The sequence below is a fragment of the Falco biarmicus genome, chromosome 15 (assembly GCF_023638135.1).
Source record: "Falco biarmicus isolate bFalBia1 chromosome 15, bFalBia1.pri, whole genome shotgun sequence".
NCBI classification, from domain to species: domain Eukaryota; kingdom Metazoa; phylum Chordata; class Aves; order Falconiformes; family Falconidae; genus Falco; species Falco biarmicus.
In genome coordinates, this window is record NC_079302.1 from 4,339,649 (window position 1) to 4,357,523 (window position 17,875).

The window sequence follows — 17,875 nt, forward strand, 5'->3', positions numbered from 1 at the left end:
CACGCTATTTATTACTGCTGAAGTCCAGAAATCTAAGGTATTAGAATTATTTTTTTTATTAATTGTCATTGACTCGCATATTCAATTAGAAGCGTCATTTTATGCCCACTAATTAAAAAAAAAAAAAAAAAGCTATTGGAAACTTTACTTGTGAAAACAGCCAGAATATTCCCTCCCATGACAGCACAGGAAAGCAATAGGGGTTATTAAAAGAAATCCAACAAATCAGACTTTTAACATTTACTCAGATAATTAATCCAGAGAAAGAAAGAAAGGTACAGCAAAGAAATGAAAGCAGGAAAAAAAATTGTACTATAAGAAAATTTCATAGCCTAAAATAAAAATATTTTTTTCTAGATAAAACAAAACAAATACTTTAAAATTTATTTAGCCATTAGTGTGCATAGATATTTAATTATATATAGCAAGCTAACATTTCCGATATAGCCTACCAGTCATAACTTTGAGAAAATATACAGTTCAGTCTTTGTGAATCAGGGTGTTTTAAAGCTGTACAGGTAAACTCCTTTAAATGCAGTGGTGTGTGATTAACATACAAATTTAATTCTTTAGAACATCTTTCCCAAACGAGTATAAATGTGAAGTCTGCCCTTTAAATTAATGTCAGCAAGAAGTCAGGGGAAAAAATAAAACAAAACAAACAATAGCAAACAGTTTGAGATTGATTCTGCTCTTGCTAACCTCATTGTAAATAAAAGACTGGCTCTAATTTAGCTAATAAGATTTCACCAGTGTAAATTAAATTATGCTAATTAATTTATGATTAAAACAATCTCTGTCTTTGCAAACAAAATAGATTTTTTTTTAACAATTAAAGGATTTTCTCAAATTAAAAAGAAGTGCTGGCATGAGATGTAAAAGCAGAACTACAGACAGAATGTCACTGTGAGTAGAAAAAATATTTTTCTTAATTGATTTATATTTAATTTATTATTTTAGAACTTTAATCATATTTATTATTTAAAATTGCATCTATAATCTCTCAGATCAAACCCAATTTGTGGAAAGCATTTTTCTCATTGGCATCACGTCTTTGCGCAGCATACAACATACCCACCATCTGTAAGTGCGTAAAATTAATTTGCCAATGCATGTAGCTACCCCACGAGATAAGGGCTGAATTACCAGGGGTTTGAACCTTTAGAAAACAGGAAAGGATTGTGTATAATCTGTTATACATTATAGTTGATTGTTATGGTTTTTAAGTGTTCTATAGTAACCAATTATTTTTATAATGCCTTTAATTGCATAAAAAGCAGATACGATGTGCACCACTCAGGGCAGGAGGGTACTGATTTTCATTCTTGACACAGAAACCTTCCCGATAAAATTTTTAAGCTGTGTGTTGATAAACCAAATGGTACTGTAAGTATATAACAAGTGCTGAAAAGATAAATACGCTTTCAATTGCAATGCAAATACGTGTCCCGGCAGCAGAAGGTGACCAGTGCACGAAGCCACTTTCTCCCTCCCGCACTGCCAAACTCGCAATGCCATCTAATGGAGAGCACAAGCATCTTCCCTGATAGCGATCTTTGCTTAGCTTCAACAGCTTTTAAAAAGCCTTTACAAAGCAATAGTTTCAATGGAAGAATAACAAAATCCTGTAGCAAAGGCTGGACAAATATTTTGATTGCCTTGCTAGATGTCAACACTTGAAATGAGTAGCGTTGTCTCAACCCATCCCTGTCTCACGGGCAGATGCACGTGGCCCCTAAAGTACGAGTCTCGGTTTTATAGGAGGTGCAGGGCTGATGCGGTTAGCTTAGATTTATTATCTTCTTAGAAATCCCCCATTCCTGTTCGGCAGAAAACTTGGAGACGTGACCCAGTTGCGACACAATGTGAAAATACGCTCTGCTGCACTAATCCCTGCTCTCTGACGTGTGGTCATGACATGCTTTCATCTTCCCCATCGCTCACCCCCCCGCGCCCTGGCTCACGCACCCAGGCACGCACAGGCACACACGCACGCGGCCACTCGCAGAGGGATGCACACAGAGAAACCGAGACGGGGGTGCAGAGACAGGGAATCAATATGCCCTTGCCTTAAAATGCTCTTCACGTGTTGCATCTGCTTTCTGCAGCTCTGCAAACACCTCGGTGTGTGAGCACCTTCCCAAGAATGCTTTTATGTACCTATCCGTAGGCAGGCGTGCATCCCTGCTGCCAAATGCATGCACGGGGATCTATACACACATATTTAAATATAGGGGTGAATTACACTGCATTTTCACCCATGCAGCAAATAAAACTCGACCAACTTTTAGGACTGGCTCCCAAACCAGGCAGGCCCTAATTCGAAGATGATTTAACATTTCCACCCCAGTTAAATGTCCTTGGGCTTAAGGCTATCAGAAAGCGGTTTGGGTTTTGGTCTCCCCTTTCCCAGTTGCAGCTGAACAAAGCACCATTCTCTCTGACTCGTCTGTATTTTCCTTTACACTGTACCCAGGGTTTTCCTCTAATTTGTTTCTGTAGGGCCTGATCCAAAGCTCCCGCTGATTTCAGGAGGTTTGGGATAGGGCCCTGCGCTTCTTCAGCCCCTGACCTGCTGCAGCCAGGTCTGAAATCAGTGCTGATTCAAGTGATAAATATCAGGCCACACAAAAAGTAGTTTAGAAGGTGGGCTGGGGGGAAAAGGCTGTAATTTTCTGTAAAGCGTGCTGTCCTTATGCCAAGGTTTGCACCCCCACACCACCTATGTCAAGCATATTCTAGTACGGTAAGGTTAGAGATAAAATTCAGCTATAAGAAAGATGCAGTTTTAAAAGCAGCAGGATTGAAGACAGCAGTTAAAGCCAGTAGAGCTGGGGGCGGGGGGGGGGGGGGAGGGGGGGAAAGGCAGCAAACGGTGCAGAGTAGCTTCGCTGCTCTCAAAAAAAACCCCAAAACAAAACAAAACAAAAAAACCCCACGTAAAATAATTGCAGTGAAGCCCAACAACAGAAAACCCGAAGCAAATAAAAGCGAGTGGAACAGATTTCCGTGTTTACTTTTCTTTCTGCAGTTGGATCCCTTGTCGTAGCCACAAGAGCTGCAAGGGTAGGACGCGAAATGGGAAATAACAGACAGGGAAAATTAAAAAAAAAAAAAAATCTTTTAAAGCAACTGAAGGCAAAGGAAGCAAACCCAAAGCCTCCAGCCTGGGCCAGCGGAGCTGGGAGCTCGGCGGTGCCGCTCCCCAGGCTCCGTCCCGGCAGCCCGGCGGGGGCTGCGGGCAGCAGCGCGGAGCGGGGAGGGGACGGCGCAACCCCCGGCCCGGAGGGGAGGAAGAGGAAGAGGAGGAGGGCTTCGGGACGGGGAGAGGGAAGAGAAAAAGTCCAGTACATACATCTCGATGAGTCCACCAGCCCCCAGCCTCTGCTTCTCTCTCTCTCTCCCTCTTAAGTAAAAAAGGAAATGCGGTTCTTTTTTTTTTCTTTCTTTTTTTTTTTTCTTTCACCCCCCCACCCCCCCCCCCCCAGAGTCAGAGAAGGAGCCCTGAGGAAGCTGGCAAACCCTCTGACCAAACAATCAACCGAGGAAACGCAACACATTCGTGCGAGCCGTGCGCTTTGACAGGGAGGGGAGCGAGGGCCGGCGGGCGGCGCGCAGCGTGCCGCGCAGCGCCGTGCCATTCAGCGCAGTGCCGCTCAGCGCAGGGCAGCGCAGCGCAGGGCAGCGCAGCGCAGGGCAGGGAGCTGCGCGCCGCGGGCACTGCTCCCACCCGCAATACCCTCTCACTGCTGTGCTTTTACCCCACGCAAACATCCCCCGCGAGCTCCAGCATCTCCCGCGGGTGCGGCCGCCCGCTTTCGCTTATTTTGCTGGCTGCGGCGGAGCGCAGGGCAGGGGCGGGGGGTGCCGGCCGGGCTCGCCCCCCGAGGGGCTGCCTGCCTGGCAGAAGTGCTGACATCAGCCCATCAGCCCCGACACGAGCTGAAGGGCAGCTCCCCGCACCGCCGTGCAGGGTGCACAGCCCTTCCCCAGGAATGCTCTGCCCTTCGCACGGGCTGGGATAAGCAGGATGGAGAAAGGAGCTGGTTCCTTGCTGGCATTTCTTTTAGAAGTGCAATTCACACAAGGATGAGTGTAGCCAGGAGAGGGTTTGGGGGTTTGTTGGGGTTTTTTTTGGTTGTTTTGTTTTGGGTTGGATTCTTTTGGCTTTTCTATCGCCTCTGCTTCTCCTAAGTTTTCCACAGTTTACCCGTTCCTCCCCCTTTCATCCCGTTTCGGAATGATCGTCTCTGCCTGCCGATACGGACCGAAAGGCTCCCTCCCACCCCACCCCCCCCCACCCCCCTTACGAAAATCAAACAAATAGGTGGATAAATGGAAGCGGCGGAGCGGAGCAGCCCTCCCGGCGCAGGTCGGTGCTGCCCGCCCGACAGCATCGCAGGGGGGACGCGCTCCGCGGGCGGCGGCAGCCGCGCATTGCCGGGGGGAGTTTGGCTTCTCTTTAGGCTCTCATCTGGGCGAAGGCAACCCACCAAACCCCCCAGGGGATTTTCCCCGGTGGGGTGGGTAACCCATCAAACCCCCCAGGGAATTTTCCCCGGTGGGGTGCTCCACCAGATGCTGCTAAAGGCGGCTGGAGAGACCCCTTCCCCTGCGGAGCCGGGCCGGGGGGACCCCCGGGCAAGGGGAGCTGCCCTCCCCCAGAAATGCGGGACACACTCCGGGGTCACTGCTAAAAGCAACATAACTCCGTATTTTTTAATAAAGAGCGTTCTCTCGCGAGCTGGCTGCCTTCCACCCACCCCACGGATGAGCTGGCTCTGTAAACACTGAATAGAAGATTAACACTGCTGTTGTAACCTCATAGAGAGATCTGTGCCGTACCAAAGCCTTTACTGCTGCTGCTCGATGGGCTCCATAATGGCCCTTTTGTTTTAAGGGTGACAACGGCCCCGGGTCCTGCCATCCTCAGCACCGCAGCCCAGCTCCGGCCCCTCTCCATCCCCATCCCGCCCCTGCCCGGGGGGCGCCGAGGCTCCGGGGGTCCCTCCCAGCAGCAGGGGCTGCAAAAAGCGGCAGGTTTTTTTCCGTTTTTTTAAAAAATCATTTATTTTTTTTAATAGGTGATGTCTTAAATTTGGCAGCCTAGAAGAGCTCGTAACCAACGGCAGAGCTGCAAGGTTTACCGGCAGATACCGGCCTGTTCTCAAGAGCTCCTCTACCGACCGCCAGCATCTCGGGAGGGGAAGAGAGCAGCGCTATCCGCAAGTGGGAGTGCGGGTAATTTATTAGAGAAGCTTAGTTCAAAGGGACTCCTCTGCAGCGCCGTTAACTGAGCTCCGTGTTTGTGAAAAGGCGGAGGAAAGTTGGTAAGGGCAAGTTCGTTTGCCCGGGCATTAGCCAAACACACCGCAGTCCCGGGGGAGCTGCGTCCCGCACGGGTGGGATGCGGAATGGGGCGGGGGGCTGCTTGTTTTTCCCGTTTTGCTAAAATAGTACCAGGTTAAGGGGTGTGTGTGGGAGTGATTGAAGAGCAAATAGGGGAGAAAATCCTGGGGGCAGAGCCGAGCGCCCCGGGCCGCTGGGCGCAGAGCAGGGGGGCAGCAGCGCCTGGCGCAGCCGGCGGACCCACCGCAGCCTCCCTCCATCCCTCACTGTTACCCGCCTGCGCAGAGCTCAGCCCCCAGAAAGAGGGTTTAGTTAGCAGAAAAGAAGTTGAAATAAGAACTAGTGGAAAAAAAGGAAAAAAGAAAAAAAAAAACCAAACAAACAAGAAAATAAAAAAGAAAAAGGAAAAAGAAAAAAAAAAAAAAAAAAAGAAAGAGCAAAAAGCAGTTCTGCGTCCCACTCCGCCACAAACAAGACTTTCCCATAGCAAACCGTGTCCTTGGGTAAGGATTTTCCCCTATATCGTTTTACCCTCGCAATTCCTTTTGGAAAATCCCTGTAACACGTTTGGGGGTTCCACCCCGTTTGCTCTTTGAGAGTGTTGGTGCCATGAGCTGGCTCGAGGGTGGTGGTTTGACTTGGTTTGAGCAGCCCCTGTGACAGCCACACTGGGGCATTTACACCCGGTATAAAATCGGAATAAAACAGCAGATCGAAGTTGGAGGACCCGGAAAACCGTCAGACAAAACACACTGTAGGCAGAATGGGCTTTACCTTTATGAGACGCTACAAATTGCTGCTATGGACACTTTGGAGACCCTTGAAATCCCTTCATTAGCTATTTGATGCATTTGACATCCGAGCTCATTGTACCCCCGAGGCGTCCAGAACCTTGAAAACCAAGTTTTATTAACCTAATAAAACGCACGCACACAAAATTCGGGGGAAAATTCAAGAATCAAAAAAGGATGAAAAAACCAAACCCCTCTGACGAGTTGCTGGAGATTTTTCAAGGCTGGATTAAATGTGGAGGAGACGAACTATTTATTTGTCAGAATATTTCTTTTTTTAATTTGTCAGATTTTTATTTTTTTTTTACTTAGACTATCAGTTTTATAGCAGATTTGCTTTATAAAAGAAATCAAGCATTCACTTACATTCATAACTGACAGGCTGTCTTCGATTCCATCTTTATGATATATTTTCCTTCTCCCTTGATTCCTGCATTATACAATAACTCAGTCATTTTTATGAACAAAGGGGAAATATAATGAGAAACATTAAAGCAGCCGCATGCATTTTCTGCCCACTAGCAGAGCGGTTTGCATGTCATATATTTTGTTTCCAGCCAAAAGTAACGATCTTAACTTCTTACATGATGGGAAGGGATGTATTTACAGTGTGGTCATTGTACGCCGGGATATTGGGACTTTTTTGTGCCATAAACATCACCTGGGCGAGGTCCCAGCGCCGCTTCCCACCCCTTGGCGGGCAGCATCCCTCCTCTGGCAGCATCAGGGAGAAGGGGTCCAGATGTTTTGTCCTTGCTCTTCTTTTCTGTAAATTAATAATGAAGGAGAAGAAATTAATAATTAAAAAAAAATTACCTTTGTGAGTGCTTTGACCTAAGAAATTTAAACAAGCTTCAAGCTCGCTCAAGCGCAGCTGAAGCTCTACTGCAGCCGCTTCTCCCCTGCACAGTGCTCTTAATGCCCAGGACACATGTTGCTCACTTAAAGCAGTTTCTGGCATGAGAAAAAACCCTTTTCCCCTCTAAAGCACTTGTTTCCACCAAAAAGTCCCGTTTGGGGCTCTCTGGGGCATGCTTGCTACCTGCCACCGATAACCCGGGCTGTTCGCACCCTAACTGAGGCAAAAGTGCCATAAACCCAGTAACCATTAGCAATTGGTAAGGGAGTGTGCAGACTGTAAAGCTAAGTGTGGTATCATTCAGATAAGGGTTTATCTATATAGCCATTACACCCACACTTGCCTCTTTAGCATGTAGAGAGGCTGGGGGTGTCGATTCCTGTAGGCAAATATTTATCTAGTCCCTTTTGGACAGGAGGATTTAATCCAGGCTGATTTGACTTCCCAGGAGACACCCATTTCTTGGATTTGTTTGGTGGGTTGCAATGCTGTGGATTAAAATCCTTAAAAGCTTGCTGTTTGGCCACAAAATGAAAAAAAAGATAATCTGGGTGGGGTGATGGGAGTCTTAATAGACACTGTCTTTTCTGTCATTCCATCTCGGTAAAGTTCATAATTTGACCATATACACAGGCTGTTGATAAAAGCAAGCTTTATATATATTTCAGGTAAAGAAGAAAAAAAAAAAAAAGGAAAAGGAAAAAGAAAATAGGATCCAATCCTGCCAGCTGTCACTTAGGCTGGACCATGCAGGATCAGGTCCATGTGGTTCAGCTGAAAGTAAAGCCAGCAGCCAAGTCTCCCTCAGACTGGAGTATCACAAGGATTGGGCCCTGGTGATGGATACAGCAAGGAAGCAGCTGGGGAGAATGTCTCTGAATTGGCACTGGTGTATACCCTTGTCCGAGCCACCTTGTTAGGTCAGTTCAGAAAGTACAAGCTGCATGGTGTGAGCTGCACGGATTAAGTAGTATAAACAAGATTTAGGTCCTGATCCTGCATCCTCAGTCTTTCTCCCTAGTGGAGTTTTATCTGCTTAAGGATGCTTTCATGCACTATGGACTGCAGGGTACAAGAGACCTTGAACACCAGGCTTTCATTAATCCAACAACAGCAGATAAAACTAGTCTAGGAGGTAACTAGACAGATATTCTGTTGTTTTATCCTAGTTCTTTTGCAATTCCTGTAAAATTTAAGGTTTAGTACAAAGTTTAGTGGCATTTGATGAGGAAACCGAGGCACTAGGAAAAAAAGAGGTTTAGCCAAGGTGCAATTTCAGTGGTAAAGTGCAGGATTAAAACAGGTTACTTGCACCCCAGCCTGGTGTATTTATACCAAAGCCACACTGACTTTCGGATAATAGTCTCTGTCTGATTCTTACTGAAGATGATGGAAATTTAAGCATTGCTTTCAAAGAACAGGCTGAGGAGACTGGTAAATGATCACTTGCTATCGATCCTCTCTGAACAGCTCCCTAAATTTTTTTTTTTTTTTTTTTAAATAAGCAAATCTCCCAGCCCCATCTGGGGCCTGGCATTGGGAGTGGTGTGGTGTGGTGGGGGTGGCTGTAGAAAAATGAGAGCATTGGTATGCTTTGGTCCAGAAGGAAATAAAATAATCAGTCTTCCAAGCAGCATTTTCAAACAGGGCACAGCTGCAATCCGAAGCCCTTCTCTCAGTTGCAACTGTGCATTTTTAGAAGGGTACCCTTTTTGATCCATCTATAAAATCCTAAAATATGACAATTTTGCTGGCAGCAGAATGCATAAGAGCAGCAGGCTGAATTATTCATGGGAAAGCCAAGCCATAACTTTCCGTGATATGGCACAAACAAAATTCAGTCTTAGACACGAGTAGAAATCTTACACGCTTTAACTTAATCCCAGTATAATGGAACCAGATTACAATAAAGAAGTTTTTTCTCAGTAGCTGCCAGCTTTGAGGATAAGGCTGTGCATATCATCTTGCTATCTTCCTATCCTTGTAATGAAACTCAAATCCAGAGCCCAGAAAGCTGGGGGAAATTTTGCCACTGAGTTAAGCGAGAAGAGATGAAATCTCTTGATAAAATAACAATATTCCATTACAGTTGGTTTTGGCCAGTTACTGTCCTGTGTTTGCAATCTGCCTTGCTTCAGCAACGGTCATTAGGGTGCAGGAATCTCATTAACTCCAGCAGCAAATCCTCATAAGCCAGAACTGCAGCATCAAGGCATCTACCTATCACTCATGGCAGTGAGATCTGAGGGCACCAAGTCCTGTGCAAGAGAAGCTTTTTCAAGGCAAACCTTCAAACGTGTCCTCTGGGAATTAGATGCCCAAAGAAGGCAGACACAGCCATGTGGGTCATGTCCCCCTGTGCCGGCATCTGCAGGTTGTTGATGTGCCTTTAGCTGAGCCTTCCGTGGGGTCCCATCTGTTCTCTCACTGTTTACCTAGCACCCTCCTTGCTTTAAGCTCGACGATTGACTGCTAATATTGAACTCCAATAGGTTTTTCTTGCCCAAAATGTTCCTGAGGGCTTCTGACAGCTCCCTTTTGTGATCCCATAAAATCCACCCCCCTCCTTGGCCCCCTCTTGCATTTGGTCTTGGCAAATGTGCTAAAGCAGAAACGAATGGGCCAATAAGTAGTTTATTGCCTCACTCATTTGGGATGCACAATGACCCTGAGTACCCCCTGCCTCGTAATCACATTAGATTGTGTTAGCTCTCAGCCTGCCACAGAAAGGTCCATTTGATATATTTCTGTGTTTAAAAAAAAAAAAAAAAAAAAAAAAGTGCCAAGGTAAGACATCAATTTCCCTGCCACTCAATATTTCAGGCTATAGTTGCTGACTTGTTGAGTGCAACACCAGCCAGCAGTCATTCCAAAGGCTCCATATGATTTTATGTCTTTTTTTTTTCTTTTTTTCTGGTTTGTAAAAAAAGTGCTCAAAACTAAAACAAAGCTAGGTCTCCATAGCTGAAGCTTTAAAAGATTGGAGAGCTTTTTAACCAGCTGAAGGAATGAGCAGGGAGAAGAAATGAGCGCATCCAGAGGGAGCAGACTTTATGTTTTCTGTAAATGCCCTTCTTCCAGGACTATCTAATCAATATGAATCAAAAAGCAATTGGCTCCTTTATAATGATCCATTTTTTCATTAGGATAAATTTCCCAACTGGTCTCTTCCTTTCCTCCAGCTGCAGGTGGATTCTGACCTGGAGCCAGGGTTCAAGCGGCATCGAGCCAGGAGCGGCGAAGGGCTGCGCTCCACCTGCCACGCCGAGCGCATCCCGGCTGGATGCAGCCGCTGCGCACTCCGCTGCACATCCCCGAGCTGTTACCCTCTAGTGGACTCTGCGTGCATTTTCTCTTGGAAAAAAAATGCGAGAAGAGTTTTATACGCAATTTCCATCTTCATTGAGCAGACTGCTGAAAAGCTCTGCGACACCTTCCCTGCTGTGTTGGAGGGTTATCCTCACTGCTTCAGTACCTTACCCACGAATCGGCTCCAGCCTGATGTTTTTTAAAAGGGATCTAAAAAACACAGAGCAAGACAGAAGCCCTCCGAAGCAAACACCTTTTTCCCTCATGGGAAGAAAGCTGAAGTTCCTTTTCATTTTTCAGGCATGAAAGGGCAGAGAGAATTCCAGCCTAAAGCAAAAGACTAAAGAAGAATTAATATATTTTGATGATGTTTTATATCTGTATGGGTCTTATTATAAGTAATCTTCCTAAAAAAAAAAAAAAATCCCAGGCTGAGCACTCATTTTGTGAGGGAATATATAATGATAAAATAGTCTAGTGAACAGAACCAGTTCCATTATTCAGGGGTATGAAATTTAAACAATGAATGAAAAAAAGATGAAAAAACACCTCTGATTTGCTTTTTACCATCATCACACTGACTTTTAAGCCAGTCACAGTTACAAAAAAAGTACGTAAAGTTACAAAAATTTTTGCCCAGATTTAAAACAAAGATAGTGACAGCACTTGGTTATAGAAAGGAAATCCAGCATTGAAAGAAAAGATTGTATTATGTGTTAAAATTATAAACAACAGCTTTTTTTTTTTTTTTTTTTTCCCCCCAGAATTACCTTGATTTTTACTTTCCTTTAAATAGTGTATATTACACACATGACAAATGTGGGGAAGAACACTCTGGAGCTGAGCACTTAATAATGTACGCTGGGGAGAAGGAGAGAGGAAAAGAGCGATAACTTATATCTAGATTTAAAAACCCCCACAAACTAGTGTTATCACCACTCCACCAATCCTCAAACACACAAAAGCTGTAAATTCCTCGTCTCTGGGGTATATCCAGGTAGCTCAGCTCCACAGCCAGCCCAAAGTGGTGACAGCTCAACATAATGTCACTGCTGGATTGCTCCAGGTCAGAAAGACTCAAGAGATTCAAACCAGATTCAGACACCGATACAATTTTCCTGGGACCTTGCAAGTACCAAGATCAGCTTGTGCCCATGTGCTGGGCTGGGAATTTTTTTAAAGTTTTTTTTTTTTTTATGTTGGGTTTGTGCTCCACAAAGAAGACATCCCATGTGCATGGGCAAGCATGGTGGGGGCTACCCTGCCCGTGCCGCCCACAGGGCTGCCCGCAGCCTTCCAGCAGCACAGCCACCCGCTCCCGCTGCGAGCACATGGCCTTAGCTCCATCCCCCAGCCCACACAAGGCACCAGATTCCACTCTCATTGCAGCTATGCTGGAGCTGTCCCATCAAAAGCCAGTGTCGACCAGACTGTGGGGAATGATGGCCAAGAGCTGATAACCCAGGTCTCCTCCTCACCGTCTCTTTGACCTGCTGAGCTAGGAAGGAAGGAGGCAAAGCAGGGACAGCTTGCCCTCTTTCTCTGCTCCTCAGAGCTGCCTGGAAGCTGTAACTAGAGGGATGCTCTCAGGATAGTTAGATGTACCAAGCTTGGAAGCTGTGGGGCAGCGGCAGCAGAAACCATCTTCTAACCGCATCACCTTGTGTTTGCAAAGGTCCCCAGTCCAAAGCAGTTGTCCTCCTGCAGGCTTTTTGCATTAAACATTTGTATTAATTTTATGCTTTTTTTAAATTTATTTGTAGGAGGAGAGACATGCTTCCCCATCATCAGAGGAGAAGGAACAGTGGCAGGAAATCAGGTCGGTGAAATTGCCCTGCTGTGCTGAGAAGGGGTTTTGTTCCTTAAGAAATTTCCACTGGAGAAAACCAGTATGCCATGCAGCAGAGCTGCCGCTTTTGTTTCATCTCAGGCCCCCTTCCCAGCTCTTTGCCATGGATCCAATTACCCTTCCCTGGGAATGAGATGTGGCTCTAAATTAAACCAAACCATGTATTTGTCTGGGGCAGCTTGGCTAAGACACATCATGCGGTTTTGGGAGAAGCTGCTGCCATCTGAAAGTACGGCTTTGCAGTTGTCACTCCCCACCAGGACAAGGAGAGGCGCGGGTGCTGCTGTTTTCCTGTCTCCATTCATAGTCCTCCTTTTGAAAAGATATTTTTCTGTGCTGGAGACATGCAAATCTCTAGGTACCCCAAAACATCTTCTCCCCAAAACCTGGTTTCTTCCAGGCTTCTCAAAACAGACTCTGTGCAGGTAAAGACTTCAGAAGTGTGTCCTGGGGAAGAATCTTGTGAATTTACCCACATTTTTTCCAGGCTGAAAGGAAAGAAGGAGTTTTCTATCCACTTGGAGACTGAAATAAGCCCTGCAGTGCCTGTCCGGCCTTTCTGCTGCAAGGCTCCCTCACCAGGGAGATGTCCCAAACCCCATCATAACACTGTTCTTCAACTGTAACACATCCACTTTTTTCTATGTATGCTTTCTTTTTGATCAGAACTCATCCATAAGAGTATTCGGGGCTCAGATGATGGGGTTCTCTCCCTGTTTATAGTCTAGAATGTTTTTTTTTTCTTTTTTAATACACGTGTGTATATATATATATGTATATATCAGCCACTTGTGACTGTGGGCTGTTGGAACAGCCAAGGTAGCCTTGGGTCCTGGGGACACAGAAGGGAGCTCATCAGACTCTCCTAAGAAGAATTCATTAAGGAATGAGATGCAAGGAAGTAATGCAGGTTTCTGGGGATGTGTTACTGGACATAGGGCACTGCTTATGTCACCAAACAAGCAGTGTGAAACCTTCAAAATAATTTCCATTTTTGAGCATCGCAGTGTTTCCCATGATCTGTTGAAAAAAACAAGTGCCTCCAGGGCAGAGAGAGAAGATCCAGGCAGCAGGTTCCCAGTAAGCCAGAAACATCCTGAAGGCAAACAGATAAATCTGACTAAGCCAGAGACCTACAGCCGAAAGGGTTGGCACTTTAGGGGGCAATTGTCCTGCTGGGCAATAGGGTGAATGTTGGCAGGACATAACATCCAGTTTTGTATTTACATCAGTGATTTTCCCGTCCCCAACAGAGACTTCTGCAGACATGCAGAAACTGTCCCCTGGTGGGACCCTCTCCCCGCCGCGGATCCTTGCCACAGCCCCCGCTTTACACACGATCCATTGTACCGCTGTAAACACTGAGCGATGGGGAATTAGAGACACATTTTGGAAACGGGCTCCTGCTTCTGTGTTAGGTTAATTAGTGGTTTGCTAGTATGTTAACTGCTCTGCACATTGACCTCAGGCTGGTTTGTCTCTAATGAACAAAAGCAATTCTCCAGCAACAGGTAACCACTGATTTCTCAGGGACTATAACTTAACTAACAAGCATTGAGTTACTGAGTCTCCCATCTGGCCAAGAAGTGAGAAAATCCTTCTTAGGAAATTCACCCTCCCCATTCCCTAAGGAAAGAGGTTATTAGAATGATCTCGAGTCTAATTTAACACCCGAAGCCTGGGATAGTTTGAAACCTTCCTTGTTCCTTTTCAATAAAGTCTCCCAAAGCTGAAGTGACTTTTTGGACCATGGTTTGATGACTGCCAATTTTGTTTCTATGGTAAAAGTTCATCAGGAAAGAATTCACCTTTTGTAGGAAACCCTATTTTGATCAGGGAATGTATTTTTGCCAATAAGTCCAGCTAGACAGGCTCTTGTCAGGAAATAGGATAGGGCCAGGCTGAAAATCCAAGACTTTTCCCCTTTCCTGTTAGGATGTCCTTGCATTGACAGGTTATAAAGCTGAAACATGCTCTGAAAAAAAAACCATAAAACCAACAACAATGCACAGAGATGGCTCTTGGGTGACCCAATGGCCTGGTTCCTATTTTTTTCCATGGGATTTAGGAAGAATTGCAAAGGCTGCAAGCCTTTGTGAAAGAAATGCTGCAAGTTGCAAGCAGCGCTGACGGCGTTGGCTGCCAGGAGTTTCGAGATGATCCCTGGAAACACATTTGGTTTTAATCAGGCCCCTGCACTGTGGAACATCCTGTTTGTCTACACTTATTATTACTGACAAATTATCCTCCTCCAAATCTCAGGGAGCATTCACTTTATCCTCACATTAAACCTGATTGGAAACAGTAGGTTTAATTGGACTCAGCATGAGGCCCAGTCGTAAACTGCACCAGTTCCTTTTTTTATTGTGGCATTCACTAGATGTGTGAAAATACTATATTTCATATACAGAACCCAATTTGCTACTGCAAGGGCTGTGAAAGACAATGCACAGATGCCCTGTGCTACACGAGCAACTTCTGCCCACTCTTGGCATACCTATGCCTGGGAGAAGCTTGCCGTTCTCAGCAGTCTGTGTATGTATGTCGTTCCAGAGGAAAAGATCTGGCCCCAAAAAAGCTGAGAGTTGTCTTCCTTCACTAACTGAGCCCCGTGGTTTGCAGGACTGTAGGAGTCTGCTCAGTTTCAGCCAATGTCTGGAGTTTGAGAGGGATGGAGAAGGCGGTGCAAGGAAAGGATGCTCCTCTCCTTGGTCTTGCTAAGAAACAGGAGCATCTTCTTCTTCCCCTCATCAGCTGGAGACTCTTTCCAAGGAAAAGCCTGTTGCAGTAAGCAAACCTGAGGGGTTAAAGGTGTCTGACTTCAGTTTAATATATTTGGAGCTTGTGCAGATGGTTGATAACACGGGAGAAGTGCTGAAACCCTTACGTCTGCTGGAGCTCCCCACTGTTGGGCTGGCACGGTGACTGAGGGGAGGGTTACATATGTGGCCGATGCTCTGGGATCTTTCCAACATCTCTGATTTTCCCTTGCCACAGCTGACCCTCCAGCAGTTGTGCATCATCCACGAGAGCGTGGCAGGGAGAGTCAGGTGCTTCCAAGTCAGTGGGACAGTCCAGTGAGGTGGTCACGTAGCGGCAGCCTTGGGTGGAAGCCCAGCAAGCGAGCTGGTGTCCCGCCTCGCTGAGAGCTGCTGGCAGGAGCTGAGCTGTTAAGTGACTTCTTTCCAATATCCTGGGTGTGGAAAAGCATGAGACAGCACGATCTGTCTGGGTTTCAGAGGAAGAGGAAAAAACAAACCAGCAGAAGACAAACAGAGAACCCAACTCTTTGCTATTCATGTTTACACAATTCGGGATTATTTGTTAGGATCTGGGAGTGGGAAGGCATGTGATCTGCTGTAGTGAAGCTTTTTCATGAGAGTACAGTCTCTCCTAAGTGGGTAAAATAATACCATTCAAGAGATTATCTTGAGTTAGGTATCATTTTCAACTGCGTTTAAACAGCATTTACACATGCCGTGCCTGTATATACCTTGCTTTGGAAGCAAATCTAGAGTGCATTTGCTGTGCTCCCAGGTTTTAAGCTGTTAGTCCCAGTGTTTTGCCAAAAACCCTCTTGGAAATGATAACAACATCACCTGGGCTGTTGGTTAAGGCTCCTTACCAGAAAAACAAATAGAAAAGGAATTGCAGAGGTAATGAATATACATAAGATGGAGACCTGTCCCAAACAGTGCCAGAGCACAACTCCTAATTCTTTCTTCAAAACTGTTTTGGACAAAATCTGTGCCTCATGCTGTCTGGCAAACAGCGTCACTGTAATACTCCTTCCAGCAACACAAAATCTTCAACCATCAATCCTGACAGCTAGTTTTGTGCTTTAGCTTGCTTATTTCATCAGCTGCTGGTTGCTTTTTGGAGACTTTTATTGATTTTTTTTTAGGGGAACTTCTATAGAGGTCACAGCAGAAGGCTTTCTGCCAGGTGCCTGTGATGTTGGGCATGTTCAGCCCACCTGAAAATAATGCCCACCGTCTCTGCTAGATACCTGTGAAGGTATAAGCCGGTGTGTCTTCCTGGAGTAGTAGATACTCCGTGCTTTGCTGGAGGCCTCGCAGATGTAGCTCTGGAGCTGCTCCCTGCTGTCTCTTGGATCTTCCTTCGGCGCAGGCAGGAGATGTGCCACCAGGCTCACCCCACGCACGTCCCCCCCAAAGCAGGGGCAGCAAACCAGCCGCGCAGCCTCCTGCCTCCTCTGCTGCTCAGAACCTGGAGTATTAATTTCTACCGTGTCATTTTTGGGTGCTCTTTTCTTCATGCACCTTATTTTCTTTGGCTTGATTTCTGAGGTGTGCACCCGGCATGTGACACTTTGGGGTATTTTTTCAACAGACAGATCTACAAGTGAGTTACGGCTGAGATACCAATGTACGTCACAGAGCCGCGGCACCCGGCTTCGCTGAAATTGCTTGTATCTTTCTCGATGCAATATGTTTCCTCTATGATATTTTGAAAGAAAACACACTGCAGCGGTTAGAAAAGATGTGGAGCTTCTTACCAGATGGGGGTAGCCTGACAGCTTGTAAAAAACCCTTTGCAAACAGTTAGCAGTAACAACAACTGACCTCAATTACTGAAGCCTTTCATTTCTCCATCTGGGTAGCGCGCTCACGGTTGTGCGATGCTGGGGTGACAAACAGGCTGGAAGGCATACAGAAACAGGCTGTGTAAAACCATAGTGCTTTTGAAAACCTATCTCACAAAACAAATCCTTTCTCATGCTGTATTTTTTTCCCCCCAGTTCAGCTTTGGTACTGAACTTTCCATTTTCAACTGACCAACATAAATTAAAGCCAAACATTGGCATAGAGAGGAAAGATGGAGAAAGTTGACCATTTCCCTCAGGAGGTCAGCCACAAATTCCTGCTGTTGTCTGAGAAATGATGAGCTACTCTTTGGAGACCTGACTTAGATCATTTAGTGTCACACGGAAATTTTTCAGGCGTTTCAACAAGGGTTGAAATATGTCGTCTTTCCCCCCCTCCCCCTCTTTTTTTATAAATATACTTTTAAGGGTTTTTTTTTTCCCTTCTCTTTTTTTTTTTGTTTTTTATTTTAATATAGTCTTCTATACAAGAAGTCAGTTGTGCATGGTGCTATTTCCTTTGGGCGATCTTACAAGAAATGTTCCCAGCTTGCTTCACGCCACTACAAATATCTCTTTACCTCGGAGAAAAGGGCACATCACTCACTTTGCAGGCCTAAACAAATCTGACTGCTTAGAGCTCTAACAGCTCTGGGTGACAAAGTATGTCAAGGAAAAATATGTCATTCCCCCTTCATCGTTACTCTCACTTTCGTTATTCATAAATAAGGGATATAAATCCATTGCCTCTAAAAGGGCTATCTGTCACGGGAGACAAGCTAGCTGGCCATTGCCTCCCAGCCCACCCCGCTGAGCTTCGGGACAAATTTCCAATCAAATGGAAACTCAAAGTGCTAAGGATGGAGGATTTAGAAGATCTTGTAGGTGACATTTCCAGACAGAAGGAAAACAAGCTTTCAGTTTCACCTCTGGTGATAAATAAGGAGAAACGCTTTCAGAACTTCAGCAGAGGCTTTTCTGGTTTTCACATTTACAGCGGCTCCTTGCTGACTGACTTAACAGATGCAACCTGTATTTAGTAGGGATGAGCAAAATGGTTCAAGACGTTGTAAATGTTCATCAAAAACTCACACGAAGCCTGAAATGAGCTT

The 17,875-nt window shown here is 45.6% G+C and overlaps 1 long non-coding RNA gene across 1 annotated transcript in view; it reads right to left on the minus strand.

Annotated features, from left to right (window-relative positions):
- The window catches only part of LOC130159341 (uncharacterized), a 42,675-nt gene extending 39,274 nt beyond the window's left edge, over positions 1-3,401 (minus strand). The window contains exon 1 of the long non-coding RNA XR_008825705.1: positions 3,356-3,401. This is a non-coding gene — a long non-coding RNA (uncharacterized LOC130159341). The remainder of the gene's footprint in view (positions 1-3,355) is intronic.
- Positions 3,402-17,875: the final 14,474 nt, after the last annotated feature.